The sequence below is a fragment of the Ranitomeya variabilis genome, chromosome 3 (assembly GCF_051348905.1).
Source record: "Ranitomeya variabilis isolate aRanVar5 chromosome 3, aRanVar5.hap1, whole genome shotgun sequence".
Taxonomy (NCBI): Eukaryota; Metazoa; Chordata; class Amphibia; order Anura; family Dendrobatidae; genus Ranitomeya; species Ranitomeya variabilis.
In genome coordinates this window covers 710,027,780-710,042,504 of record NC_135234.1, presented here as the reverse complement: position 1 = coordinate 710,042,504, position 14,725 = coordinate 710,027,780, and positions in this window count along the sequence as shown.

Sequence of the window (14,725 nt, the reverse complement as noted above, 5' to 3'; positions counted from 1 at the left end):
TAAAGCAACACTCAAGTGGCTTAAGGAGAAACGTGTAAATGTTTTGGAGTGGCCTAGTCAAAGCCCAGACCTACAGTAAATCCAATTGAGAATCTGTGGTCAGACTTGAAGATCGCTTTTCATCAGAGGAAACCATCTTGAAAGAGTTGGATCAGTTTTGCCTTGAGGAAGTCTTCTTAACCAATGTGGCTTGCCGCTTTTAATTTCCGAAAAAGGAGGCTCTACAAAGTATTGACTTTAGGGGGTAAATAGTTATGCACGTTGAAGTTTTCAGTTAGTTTGTCTTATTTGTTGTTTGTTTAAAAACAAACAAATGTTCACAGTTGTAGGCATGTTCTTTACATGCACTGATGCAATTCCTCAAAAAAAAAAAACAGTGAAAATCCAGGCTGCTTCAAAAGAAACAAGCAAATTCTTGAATATTCTATTGGCTGCTCAATAATACTAAGTCCAGGGAAAATGGAAATGATTATTAAGGATGACCTGTTGCTTGCTCAAAAAATGTTGTTAAATACTTTGTAAAAAATTTTGATCTCCCCTGATTCTGCCTCCAGGGAGGTTGCAGTCCTGGAATATGACAGCACTGGAGGATAATGGGTTACTGGTGGCTTCACGAATGATTCTTCTCAAATCTTTGGAGGTTAATGTGTGGCTTTTCTTCCACATACTTTTTTGCCATCCTGTTGACTATTTGCAAGAAAACTTTCGCTGGTTCTATGATCACGCCCCAATATCTTAGCAATTTGAAGAGTTCTGCATCCCTCTTTGAAAAATAAATCTTAGAGTCAGTTAAATCTCTTTTTTGGACCATTTTGCCTGAGGAAAACAAGTTTCCTAATAATTCTGCGCACCTTGATAAAGGGTGTAGTATCCTTAGGTCTCACAGCCATCATTACACAAATACACATTACCTGATCTGCTTCATCCGATAAGCGTTCAAGGTTATACAGCGCGGAGTTGAAAAATCTGCATGAAGATGATGATCTAATCGTAATACTCACTTTCCTAATAATTGTGCAAACATTGTATATATCTATGGATCATATGCTGCTCATAGATTAATTTCTATAAATAAATGATGAAGGTGTCATATTAAATTATAGAATTAGCTGGGAGTAGATCACAAGCATCAAGTGTAGCCATTTAATAGTCTGGAGATAAATGTGCACGTCATCTTACAGCACAATTGTTCTCATTTCAGACCTGGTGATTTCCCAGAATTCATGAATTATAAAGGATGGAGCTGTGTCACCTCTCACACACTACAGGGGGTTTATCTCGGCAAAGAAGGAGCGTCTTGTAAGTCAAGCCTGCATGTTTCTTGTGTTGTGCTTATGGCTGACAGACAACGAGTCCCATAGCTTTTTTGCCTTTAGAATGAAGAAATATTCAAAGTCCAAAATGTTCCAAGAAACTATCTGTATCATACATATGATACAGATAGATAGTTACATAACTGTATCATACATATTTATTGACGTGGAAAAGCCATCAATGGAAATTCTTCATCTAACATATTAGATCTAGAAGGTTTAGAGCGTATCATTGTTTAACAGTTAAAGACTTGATAAAATTAATTCCACGATGTATAAAATATTACATTCATATATTTATTTCTACAAACACGTTCCGTATATATTCACAGTGAGAGCATGAAATCGATAATGAAATGTATTAAATGGGTTATCCACCTCTATGGGCATTTTTTTTTTGTCATTTAAATACAAAAAAAAACATTTTTGGCATTTGGTGTTCTTTTAAAAATGTTGCACCATTTTGCTTTTACAGGTGCTTTGCGTTCCTGCACATTGGACTTTGATGTGGTCTATAGTCATAAATCATAAAGAACGGCTTAAAAAAAAACGTGTTTTTGGAGTGGAAACTAAGCAGATACTCTCCAAGTCCTAGTCAAAAATGCAAAGCTCCTCAAAAATTGGGAGTTTCTGCTCAATTTGGGGCTTTACATCAACAAAAAGACTCAATGTACACACAGCCCTAGAAGGAATCCTCTGGCTATGTGCGCACTACGTCTTTTAAACTCAGGTCAACCTGACAATTTTGACAAAACTCAGGAAACTCTGGAGTTTTTTTTCTTGAAGCGTCTTTTGTGTCATTTTTTCAGTCTTTTCCTGGGCATTATTCTGACAGTTTTGGCCGGTTTTACCAAAGTTTCTGTTGTTTTTTTTTAAATAACAAAGAAACTACTAGCATTTTTTTAAGCAAAAACTACAGAAAAACGCTCCAAAAAACCATCTGGGCGTCTTCTGGTGGCTTTCCAACTGACATTTATTGTAAAGTACAAAGTATCTTCTGAGATAACGAAATGCTAGAAGAATGGACTTGTCACTTCTATTAACCCGCTCCAGGGTTGCCGAACCCTGAAACACTTAAAAGAAGTAACAAAAGATTGACCATATGTGCAGCAAGTCATTTTTCCATGGACTTGCATATGGTCATACTTTTGAATGTTTTTTGACAGGTTTTCAGTCTGTTTCCGTGCAAGAATATGCCTGGAAAAGACGTAAAGTACCCATAGTCACTGACGGATTCTCAGTTAACTCATTCTGCAGCTAGCCAAAAACACATTCATTTATGAGTAGGTAAAAAAATGGCCCTAAAGGTGGAAAACCTTTTAACATTATTTACAACAGCTTTCTGTGTACCTTGTATTTTGACAGAAAGCTACTAATCAGTGGTGGTGATGGGGTTGGACTAGGAGACACGATGTAGCTTGTCCTGTAGTAATAATCTCCTGTTGATAAAACACTGATTTTATTGAAGCAGCAAAACACAAACCAATAAGTGACACATCACTAAAATCAGTGTCTCAGCCCCTGCATCATGCTGTTCTCAGATAACAGAGCAAACACCTGTTGACAGAAACCCTTTAATGAACATGTGTGTTACCCATGATGCATTTCTTCCTAGATTAAAGGGACTTTGTCACCTGAATTTGGCGGGCTATGTAGCTTACTTGTGTCCGGTCCGATGGGCGGTGTTTCCTCTTCTTTCATTCATCCCTTCCTTTCCTGCTGTCCGCAATATTTTCTTGAATTTGAGTAGGTTTCCTCCGTAGTTCGCGCGTGCGCAATGCAATCTTGCCTTGCGCACGTGCAGTATGCTTTGCCCAACTGCGGGCAAAGCCGAAAATCATTACTGCGCATGCGCCACCGCACTATGTCCCGGAAGTATTTTGCTGTGTTCCGGGACATAGTGCGGCGGCGCATGCGCAGTAATGATTTTCGGCTTTGCCCGCAGTTAGGCAAAGCATACTGCACGTGCGCAAGGCAAGATTGCATTGCGCACTACGGAGGAAACCAACTGCAATTCAAGAAAATATTGCGGACAGCGGGAAAGGAAGGGGTGAATGAAAGAAGAGGAAACACCACCCATCGGACCGTAAACAGGGCCCGCTAAATTCAGGTGACATAGTCCCTTTAATATATCCTTTACTTTCTAAAGAACATTTTTTATAAGACCGTCTGCCCCCTTTAGCACACGTGCGCTGTTTATTTTGCAATCTGACTTTACATCAGTGCACGTTGTTCATCGTAGTATCACAAGGCCAGGCTGTCCTCCATTTTTTCGCTTTTAGAGAAGAGACAATTACCAGTGACATATTGAACGCTGCAGCTCGCCGAGAGAATGAAGTAAACAATACGGATGTGTGCCGATGCCGGCCGACTGACTTTGGATGCAGTAGAAGTCTTTTGTGGAATCGCTTTTATAATGATAGAATGACTCTAATTGCAGAGTACTGAGACGTAGGATCGTTTATATTGTGCACATTCTAGATCTATTAGATAGAGATAACCAATAACCGTATGCTGTGCCTACAGATGGAGCATTGTTATTGTGCACATGTTTGTTTTTACTTTTTGCGTTCACAAGCTCAGTTTTCTAGAAGATAGATCTAGACGATCTCACTAAGCCGCAGTCATTGCACAAAAATTAGTTTTATTTGGGTTTTATTTTAAAAATTCAATGCTGACGCTGCAAGCGGCTTTAGGGCTCATTCACACTGCCGTATAAATAGGACGAGTGCTATCCATTGTTTTATCAGATAGCACACTGAGCAGTGTTATTCAATGGCGCAGCGCTGATGCCCGAATTTTATAATTGACAGAATCTGTCTGTGAAAAAAAATTGCAGCATGCTGTGATTTCTCTATGAAATCAGATGGGTGCGAGAAAAAAAAAATCGGATGAAACACAGAGCCACAGTATAGAGTCCGATTTTTATGGATACATTGCAATTCTGTAACATAGGAAAAGGTCATTTAAATGGTTAATAGCTGTTAAGTAAAAAAAAATGGACTGCATGCGGACTACACTCCGACGACACATGAAAAAAAAGTCCTACCGCTGGATGAAAAGCCGACGACTTTTTATACTGTCTTGTCACCCTAGTCTTAGTCTTAGTCATGTGATGGTGTCTCCGCGGTGTTGGATGTTTTGATCTCCCCGAGGTCATTCATCCTTATGTTTATAGCCTTTTCACTAGGCCCTGCTCCTAATAGCCAGTTTCCTACTCCACACTGATGAGGGGCAAATACCCCGAAACAGCTGTCTGTGGATGGATACCATGTTTTGGCATAGGTGGTTTTCCTTTATTGGATGCTGCCCTTCCCGTGGTTGTTCCTTCCCGGTGAAAGACCTGGCTATTCGTTGCTTGCGTTGAGAAACATGTGATGGTGTCTCCGCGGCTTTTCCACATGCATTTGCATATTTCCCATTAGGGATGGGGGCAGTGTTCTGGATCACTGCGTTGAGAAACACGTGATGGTGTCTCCGCGGTGTTGGATGTTTTGATCTCCCCGAGGTCATTCATCCTTATGTTTATACCCTAGTCTTAGTGACAGTCAAAAATGGTAATATACCCAAATAAAAGAGGTGTTATAAAATTCCTGGGGTCAGCGGGGATCCAATATCAGCTGTCTGACAAGTGCAAGGCCCCTTTTATCATTTTCCAAGCAGAGCTCAGTCATTTTAGTATTGGCTGTGCCTGTCATTACAGCACTGTCCCATTCTATATTAAACTAAGGCCTCACACAGACGTCCGTTTCCACCTACATGATCTCTCAGTGTTTTATGTAATGAAGGTTACGTTGTAAAATCTGGTTACAGATCTATTCTAACCCCTCGTGACATTGGACATACAGGGGCATTGGAAGCTCAGTTTGGGAAAGCACATAGTTCCACGTGCCCATCGGACCACGCGCGACATGATCACAGATGGGTTGCAATGGCAGCCAGGAGCCTGCTTAAGGCCACGATGCCACTCAAGATGGCTGTGAAGACCAACCTGTGGCTGAACGTCATAAAAGACTGTGATTGTGTCTATATACCGCAATACTAATATTTTATACTATATAGGACAAGCGATCAGACAATCACAGTTTCAAGTACTCTAAGAAGACTCAAAAATAAAAGAAAGAAAAAGGTTTTTTTTAAATATAACAAAAAATATAAAAATTCAAATCACCCTCTTTTACCACCATAAACAAATAAATGAATAAAAAAATCAATAAACATATTTGGTATCATTGCATCTGTAAATGTATGAACTATCAAAATTAAATATTAAAGGGAACCTGTCACCTGAATTTGGCGGGATAGGTTTTCGGTCATATGGGCGGGATTTTCGGGTGTTTGATTCACCCTTTCCTTACCCGCTGGCTGCATGCTGGCCGCAATATTGGATTGAAGTTCATGCTGTGTCCTCCATAGTACACGCCTGCGCAAGGGAATCTTGCCTTGCGCACGCACAGTATGCTTTGCCCAACTGTGGGCAAAGCTGAAAAGCATTAGTGCGCATGCGCCGGGGCACTATGTCCCGGAACACAGCAAAATACTTCCGGGACATAGTACGCCGGTGCATGCGCACTAATGCTTTTCGGCTTTGCCCGCAGTTGGGCAAAGCATACGGCGCGTGCGCAAGGCAAGATTCCCTTGCGCAGGCGTGTACTATGGAGAACACAGCATGAACTTCAATCCAATATTGCGGCCAGCATGCAGCCTGCGGGTAAGGAAAGGGTGAATCAAACACCCGAAAACCCCGCCCATATGACCGCAAACCTGTCCCGCCAAATTCAGGTGACATGTTCCCTTTAATTTGTAACAGTAAGAGGAAGCAAAGTCAGTACACCATTCCTTTAACCTGATCACTAAGTGGAGTAGAGAGAAAGTCAAAATGCCAGAATTACTTTTTTGGTCACCGCGATATTGCATTAAAATGCAATAACGGGCGATCAAAATAACTTATCTACACGAACATGGTATCATTAAAAACGTCAGCTCGGCACGCAAAAAATAAGCCCTCACCCGACCCCAGTTCCCGAAAAATAGAGACGCTACGGGGAACGGAAAATTGCGCAATTTTTTTTTTAGCAAACTTTGGAATTTTTTTTCACTACTTAAATAAAAAATAACATAGACATGTTTGGTGTCTATGAACTCGTAATGACCTGGAGAATCATAATGGCAGGTCAGTTTTAGCATTTAGTGAACCTAGCAAAAAAGACAAACAAAAAACAAGTTTGGGATTGCACTCCCGTTTTCTAGTGCACGACATGGTAAAACCAATGGTGTCGTTCAAAAGTATAACTCGTCCCGCAAGAAATAAGCCCTCACATGGCCATATTGACAAAAATGAAAAAGTTATGGCTCTGGGAAGGAGGGGAGTGAAAAACGAAAACGCAAAACCGATAAAAGCTTCGGTCATTAAGGAGTTAAACTTGACTTCATCCAGGAAATAGGGTGTGGATAATTGGATACACTAATTGATCACACTAATGTAGGCACTGCCCACCTACCCCCCTTTCCTGTCTGAAGGCTTTAAAAAATGTTACACTTTGTTGGTGCATGTAATCCATGACTAAGACTCTTCTAAGTTGAAACGCATTGGATTTTTTACAATCCACTGGGGTATCCACTGTCTGTAACATGCTCTTTTCGGCTGCCGTCACACTAGCAGCATTGGCAGCGAGGATGCAATTTTTACGGACAAATTTATCCGTATGGCATCCGTAAGGCATCCGTATGGCGTTTTTTTCTCGCAGGCTTGCAAAATGGACATATCATGGATCCATCGGCTCAAATATTCTGAAAAACATATATACAGTCCATATACACTCACCGGCCACTTTATTAGGTACACCATGCTAGTAATGGGTTGGACCCCTTTTGCCTTCAGAACTGCCTCAATTCTTCGTGGCATAGATTCAACAAGGTGCTGGAAGCATTCCTCAGAGATTTTGGTCCATATTGACATGATGGCATCACACAGTTGCCGCAGATTTGTCGGCTGCACATCCCAAAGATGCTCCATACAAGGCAGGATGGATCCATGCTTTCATGTTGTTTACGCCAAATTCTGACCCTACCATCCGAATGTCGCAGCAGAAATCGAGACTCATCAGACCAAGCAACGTTTTTCCAATCTTCTACTGTCCAATTTCGATGAGCTTGTACAAATTGTAGCCTCAGTTTCCTGTTCTTAGCTGAAAGGAGTGGTACCCGGTGTGGTCTTCTGCTGCTGTAGCCCATCTGCCTCAAAGTTCGACGCACTGTGCGTTCAGAGATGCTCTTAGGCCTACCTTGGTTGTAACGGGTGGCGATTTGAGTCACTGTTGCCTTTCTATCAGCTCAAACCAGTCTGCCCATTCTCCTCTGACCTCTGGCATCAACAAGGCATTTCCGCCCACAGAACTGCCGCTCACTGGATTTTTTTTCTTTTTCGGACCATTCTCTGTAAACCCTAGAGATGGTTGTGCGTGAAAATCCCAGTAGATCAGCAGTTTCTGAAATACTCAGACCAGCCCTTCTGGCACCAACAACCATGCCACGTTCAAAGGCACTCAAATCACCTTTCTTCCCCATACTGATGCTCGGTTTGAACTGCAGGAGATTGTCTTGACCATGTCTACATGCCTAAATGCACTGAGTTGCCGCCATGTGATTGGCTGATTAGAAATTAAGTGTTAACAAGAAGTTGGACAGGTGTACCTAATAAAGTGGCCAGTGAGTGTATATGTATATATATACAGTTATATGAAAAAGTTTGGGCACCCCTATTAATCTTAAGCTTACTGTTTTATAAAAATTGTTTTTTTTTGCAACAGCTATTTCAGTTTCATATATCTAATAACTGTTGGACACATGTTGTGAAATTGGATTCTGGGCTCCCCCGGTGGCCACTTGTGGAATTGAACTTGTGTGCATCATCCCCTCTGTTCACCTGCTCCTATCAGGATGTGGGAGTCGCTATATAACCTTGCTCCTCTGTCAGTTTCTTGCCGGTCAACAATGTAATCAGAAGCCTTCTGTGCTTGTTCCTGCTACTAGACAACTCCCAGCTAAGTTGGACTTTTGTCCTTGTGTGTTTTTGCATTTTGTTCCTGTTCACAGCTGCTGTTTCGTTACTGTGTCTGGAAAGCTCTTGTGATCGGAAATTGCCACTCTGGTGTTATGAGTTAATGCTAGAGTCTTAAAGGAATTTCTGGATGGTGTTTTGATAGGGTTTTCTGCTGACCAGGAAAGTTTCCTTTCTGTCTTCCTGCTATCTAGAAAGCGGACCTCGATTTTGCTAAACCTATTTTCATACTACGTTTGTCATTTCATCTAAAATCACCGCCAATATATGTGGGGGCCTCTGTCTGCCTTTTGGGAAAATTTCTCTAGAGGTGAGCCAGGACTGTCTTTTCCTCTGCTAGGATTAGGTAGTTCTCCGGCTGGCGCTGGGCATCTAGGGTTAAAAAACGTAGGCATGCTACCCGGCCACTTCTAGTTGTGCGGCAGGTTTAGTTCATGGTCAGTATAGTTTCCATCTTCCAAGAGCTAGTTCTCATATATGCTGGGCTATGTTCTCTCGCCATTGAGAACCATGACAGTTTGACCGGCCCAAAAAAGGGTTAAATTACTGGCTGAGAAAGGAGAGAAAAAAGAAGTCTGCTACAATTTTTTTTTTTTTTTTTTTTTTTCCTCTAGTTCTGAGTGTGCTCTTAATTGAATCACTTGCTAGTCTGCCTATACTGCAGCCTTCCTCTCTTTCTCTCCTTTTAATCCTTGAATGGCTCTGTGTTCACCTGTTTCAAATGGATCTTCAGAGTGTAGCTACAGGTTTGAATAATCTCGCCACAAAGGTACAAAATTTGCAAGATTTTGTTGTTCATGCACCTATGTCTGAGCCTAGAATTCCCTTGCCTGAATTCTTCTCGGGGAATAGATCTCACTTTCAAAATTTTAAAAATAATTGCAAATTGTTTTTGTCCCTGAAGTCTCGCTCTGCCGGAGACCCTGCACAGCAGGTCAGGATTGTAATTTCCTTGCTCCGGGGCGACCCTCAAGACTGGGCTTTTGCATTGGCACCAGGGGATCCTGCGTTGCTCAATGTGGATGCGTTTTTTCTGGCCTTGGGGTTGCTTTATGAGGAACCTCATTTAGAGCTTCAGGCGGAAAAGGCCTTGATGTCCTTGTCTCAGGGGCAAGATGAAGCTGAAATATACTGCCAAAAATTCCGCAAATGGTCTGTGCTTACTCAGTGGAATGAGTGCGCCCTGGCGGCGATTTTCAGAGAAGGTCTCTCTGATGCCATTAAGGATGTTATGGTGGGGTTCCCTGTGCCTGCGAGTCTGAATGAGTCCATGACGATGGCTATTCAGATCGATAGGCGTCTGCGGGAGCGCAAACCTGTGCACCATTTGGCGGTGTCTACTGAGAAAACGCCAGAAAATATGCAATGTGATAGAATTCTGTCCAGAAGCGAGCGGCAGAATTTTAGACGAAAAAATGGGTTGTGCTTCTATTGTGGTGATTCAACTCATGTTATATCAGCATGCTTTAAGCGTACTAAGAAGCCTGACAAGTCTGTTTCAATTAGCACTTTACAGTCTAAGTTTATTCTATCTGTGACCCTGATTTGTTCTTTGTCATCTATTACCGCGGACGCCTATGTCGACTCTGGCGCTGCTTTGAGTCTTATGGATTGGTCCTTTGCCAAACGCTGTGGGTATGATTTGGAGCCACTGGAGGCTCCGATACCTCTGAAAGGGATTGACTCCACCCCATTGGCTAGTAATAAACCACAATACTGGACACAAGTGACTATGCGTGTTAATCCGGATCACCAGGAGGTTATTCGCTTTCTGGTGCTGTATAATCTACATGATGTTTTGGTGCTGGGATTGCCATGGCTGCAATCTCATAACCCAGTCCTCGACTGGAGAGCTATGTCTGTGTTAAGCTGGGGATGTAAAGGAACTCATGGGGACGTACCTTTGGTTTCCATTTCATCATCTATTCCCTCTGAGATTCCTGAATTCTTGTCTGACTTTCGTGACGTTTTTGAAGAACCCAAGGTTGGTTCACTACCTCCGCACCGGGAGTGCGATTGTGCCATAGACTTGATTCCGGGTAGTAAATACCCTAAGGGTCGTTTATTTAATCTGTCTGTGCCTGAACACGCTGCTATGCGAGAATATATAAAGGAGTCCTTGGAAAAGGGACATATTCGTCCTTCGTCATCTCCCTTAGGAGCCGGTTTTTTCTTTGTGTCTAAGAAAGACGGCTCTTTGAGGCCGTGTATTGATTATCGACTTTTGAATAAAATCACGGTTAAATATCAATATCCGTTACCACTGCTTACTGATTTGTTTGCTCGTATAAAGGGGGCCAAGTGGTTCTCTAAGATTGATCTCCGTGGGGCGTATAATTTGGTGCGAATCAAGCAGGGGGATGAGTGGAAAACCGCATTTAATACGCCCGAGGGCCATTTTGAGTATTTGGTGATGCCTTTTGGTCTTTCAAATGCCCCTTCAGTCTTCCAGTCCGTTATGCATGACATTTTCCGCGATTATTTGGATAAATTTATGATTGTGTATCTGGATGATATTCTGATTTTTTCGGATGACTGGGACTCTCATGTCCAGCAGGTCAGGAGGGTTTTTCAGGTTTTGCGGTCTAATTCCTTGTGTGTGAAGGGTTCTAAGTGTGTTTTTGGGGTTCAAAAGATTTCTTTCTTGGGGTACATTTTTTCCCCCTCTTCCATGGAGATGGATCCTGTCAAGGTTCAGGCTATTGGTGATTGGACGCAACCCTCTTCTCTTAAGAGTCTTCAGAAATTTTTGGGCTTTGCTAACTTTTATCGTCGATTTATTGCTGGTTTTTCTGATGTTGTAAAACCATCGACTGATTTGACTAAGAAGGGTGCTGATGTTGCTGATTGGTCCCCTGATGCTGTGGAGGCCTTTCGGGAGCTCAAGCGCCGCTTTTCTTCCGCCCCAGTGTTGCGTCAGCCTGATGTTGCTCTTCCTTTTCAGGTTGAGGTCGACGCTTCTGAAATCGGAGCTGGGGCGGTGTTGTCGCAGAGAAGTTCCGACTGCTCCGTGATGAGACCTTGTGCTTTTTTTTCCCGTAAATTTTCGCCCGCCGAGCGGAATTATGATATTGGGAATCGGGAGCTTTTGGCCATGAAGTGGGCTTTTGAGGAGTGGCGTCACTGGCTTGAGGGGGCCAGACATCAGGTGGTGGTATTGACTGACCACAAAAATTTAATTTACCTTGAGTCTGCCAGGCGCCTGAATCCTAGACAGGCGCGCTGGTCGTTGTTTTTCTCTCGGTTTAATTTTGTGGTGTCGTACCTACCGGGTTCTAAGAATGTTAAGGCGGATGCCCTTTCTAGGAGTTTTGAGCCTGACTCCCCTGGTAATTCTGAGCCCACAGGTATCCTTAAAGATGGAGTGATATTGTCTGCCGTTTCTCCAGACCTGCGGCGGGCCTTGCAGGAGTTTCAGGCGGATAGACCTGATCGCTGCCCACCTGGTAGACTGTTTGTTCCTGATGATTGGACCAGTAGAGTCATCTCTGAGGTTCATTCTTCTGCGTTGGCAGGTCATCCTGGAATCTTTGGTACCAGGGATTTGGTGGCAAGGTCCTTCTGGTGGCCTTCCCTGTCACGAGATGTGCGAGGCTTTGTGCAGTCTTGTGACGTTTGTGCTCGGGCCAAGCCTTGTTGTTCTCGGGCTAGTGGATTGTTGTTGCCCTTGCCTATCCCGAAGAGGCCTTGGACGCACATCTCGATGGATTTTATTTCGGATCTGCCTGTTTCTCAGAAGATGTCTGTCATCTGGGTGGTGTGTGACCGTTTCTCTAAGATGGTCCATCTGGTTCCCTTGCCTAAGTTGCCTTCTTCTTCCGAGTTGGTTCCTCTGTTTTTTCAAAATGTTGTTCGTTTGCATGGTATTCCTGAGAATATCGTTTCTGACAGAGGGACCCAATTCGTGTCTAGATTTTGGCGGGCATTCTGTGCTAGGATGGGCATAGATTTGTCTTTTTCGTCTGCTTTCCATCCTCAGACTAATGGCCAGACCGAGCGGACTAATCAGACCTTGGAGACATATTTGAGGTGTTTTGTGTCTGCGGATCAGGATGATTGGGTTGCTTTTTTGCCTTTGGCGGAGTTCGCCCTCAATAATCGGGCCAGCTCTGCCACCTTGGTGTCCCCGTTTTTCTGTAATTTGGGGTTTCATCCTCGATTTTCCTCCGGTCAAGTGGAATCTTCGGATTGTCCTGGAGTGGATGCTGTGGTGGAGAGGTTGCATCAGATTTGGGGGCAGGTGGTGGACAATTTGAAGTTGTCCCAGGAGAAGACTCAGCTTTTTGCCAACCGCCGTCGTCGTGTTGGTCCTCGGCTTTGTGTTGGGGACTTGGTGTGGTTGTCTTCTCGTTTTGTCCCTATGAGGGTTTCTTCTCCTAAGTTTAAGCCTCGGTTCATCGGCCCGTACAAGATATTGGAGATTCTTAACCCTGTGTCCTTCCGTTTGGACCTCCCTGCATCCTTTTCGATTCATAATGTTTTTCATCGGTCATTGTTGCGCAGGTATGAGGTACCGGTTGTGCCTTCCGTTGAGCCTCCTGCTCCGGTGTTGGTTGAGGGTGAGTTGGAGTACGTTGTGGAAAAGATCTTAGACTCTCGTGTTTCCAGACGGAGACTCCAGTATCTGGTCAAATGGAAGGGATACGGTCAGGAGGATAATTCTTGGGTCACTGCCTCTGATGTTCATGCCTCCGATCTTGTCCGTGCCTTTCATAGGGCTCATCCTGATCGCCCTGGTGGTTCTGGTGAGGGTTCGGTGCCCCCTCCTTGAGGGGGGGGGGTACTGTTGTGAAATTGGATTCTGGGCTCCCCCGGTGGCCACTTGTGGAATTGAACTTGTGTGCATCATCCCCTCTGTTCACCTGCTCCTATCAGGATGTGGGAGTCGCTATATAACCTTGCTCCTCTGTCAGTTTCTTGCCGGTCAACAATGTAATCAGAAGCCTTCTGTGCTTGTTCCTGCTACTAGACAACTCCCAGCTAAGTTGGACTTTTGTCCTTGTGTGTTTTTGCATTTTGTTCCTGTTCACAGCTGCTGTTTCGTTACTGTGTCTGGAAAGCTCTTGTGATCGGAAATTGCCACTCTGGTGTTATGAGTTAATGCTAGAGTCTTAAAGGAATTTCTGGATGGTGTTTTGATAGGGTTTTCTGCTGACCAGGAAAGTTTCCTTTCTGTCTTCCTGCTATCTAGAAAGCGGACCTCGATTTTGCTAAACCTATTTTCATACTACGTTTGTCATTTCATCTAAAATCACCGCCAATATATGTGGGGGCCTCTGTCTGCCTTTTGGGAAAATTTCTCTAGAGGTGAGCCAGGACTGTCTTTTCCTCTGCTAGGATTAGGTAGTTCTCCGGCTGGCGCTGGGCATCTAGGGTTAAAAAACGTAGGCATGCTACCCGGCCACTTCTAGTTGTGCGGCAGGTTTAGTTCATGGTCAGTATAGTTTCCATCTTCCAAGAGCTAGTTCTCATATATGCTGGGCTATGTTCTCTCGCCATTGAGAACCATGACAGACACAGTAATGTTTCTGCCTTGAAATGAGGTTTATTGTACTAACAAAAAATGTGCAATCTGCATTCAAACAAAATCTGACAGGTGCATAAGTATGGGCACCCTTATCATTTTCTTGTTTTAAATACTCCTACCTACTTTTTACTGACTTACTAAAGCACTTTTTTTGGTTTTGTAACCTCATTGAGCTTTGAACTTCATAGCCAGGTGTATGCAATCATGAGAAAAGCTACTTAAAGTGGCCACTTGCAAGTTGTTCTCCTGTTTGAATCTCCTCTGAAGAGTGGCATCATGGGCTCCTCAAAACAACTGTCAAATGATCTGAAAACAAAGATTATTCAACATAGCTGTTCAGAAGGATACAAAAAGCTGTCTCAGAGATTTAACCTGTCAATTTCCACTGTGAGGAACATAGTAAGGAAATGGAAGAACAAAGGTACAGTTCTTGTTAAGGCCAGAAGTGGCAGGCCAAGAAAAACATCAGAAAGGCAGAGAAGAAGAATGGTGAGATCAGTCAAGGACAATCCTCAGACCACCTCCAGAGAGCTGCAGCATCAACTTGCTGCAGATGGTGTCACTGTGCCCTGGTCCTCCTTCTTCTGTTTCATGCCACTTACCCCTTTGGGAGTCGCTGCATCTGCTGCACCTTTGAAGAGAGAGAATGGGAATATAATAAACCAATATTAAAGGTAGGGAGCGAAACTAAGGGACTCATTAAGACCTTTAGGGGTCATGGTATCGAGCATGACGATCCAGTTAGTTTCGATTTGTGCTAATCGCTTTTTGTTATCCCCACCCCTAATACCCAAATGAAGCACATCAATCCCCCTCACTTTAAGC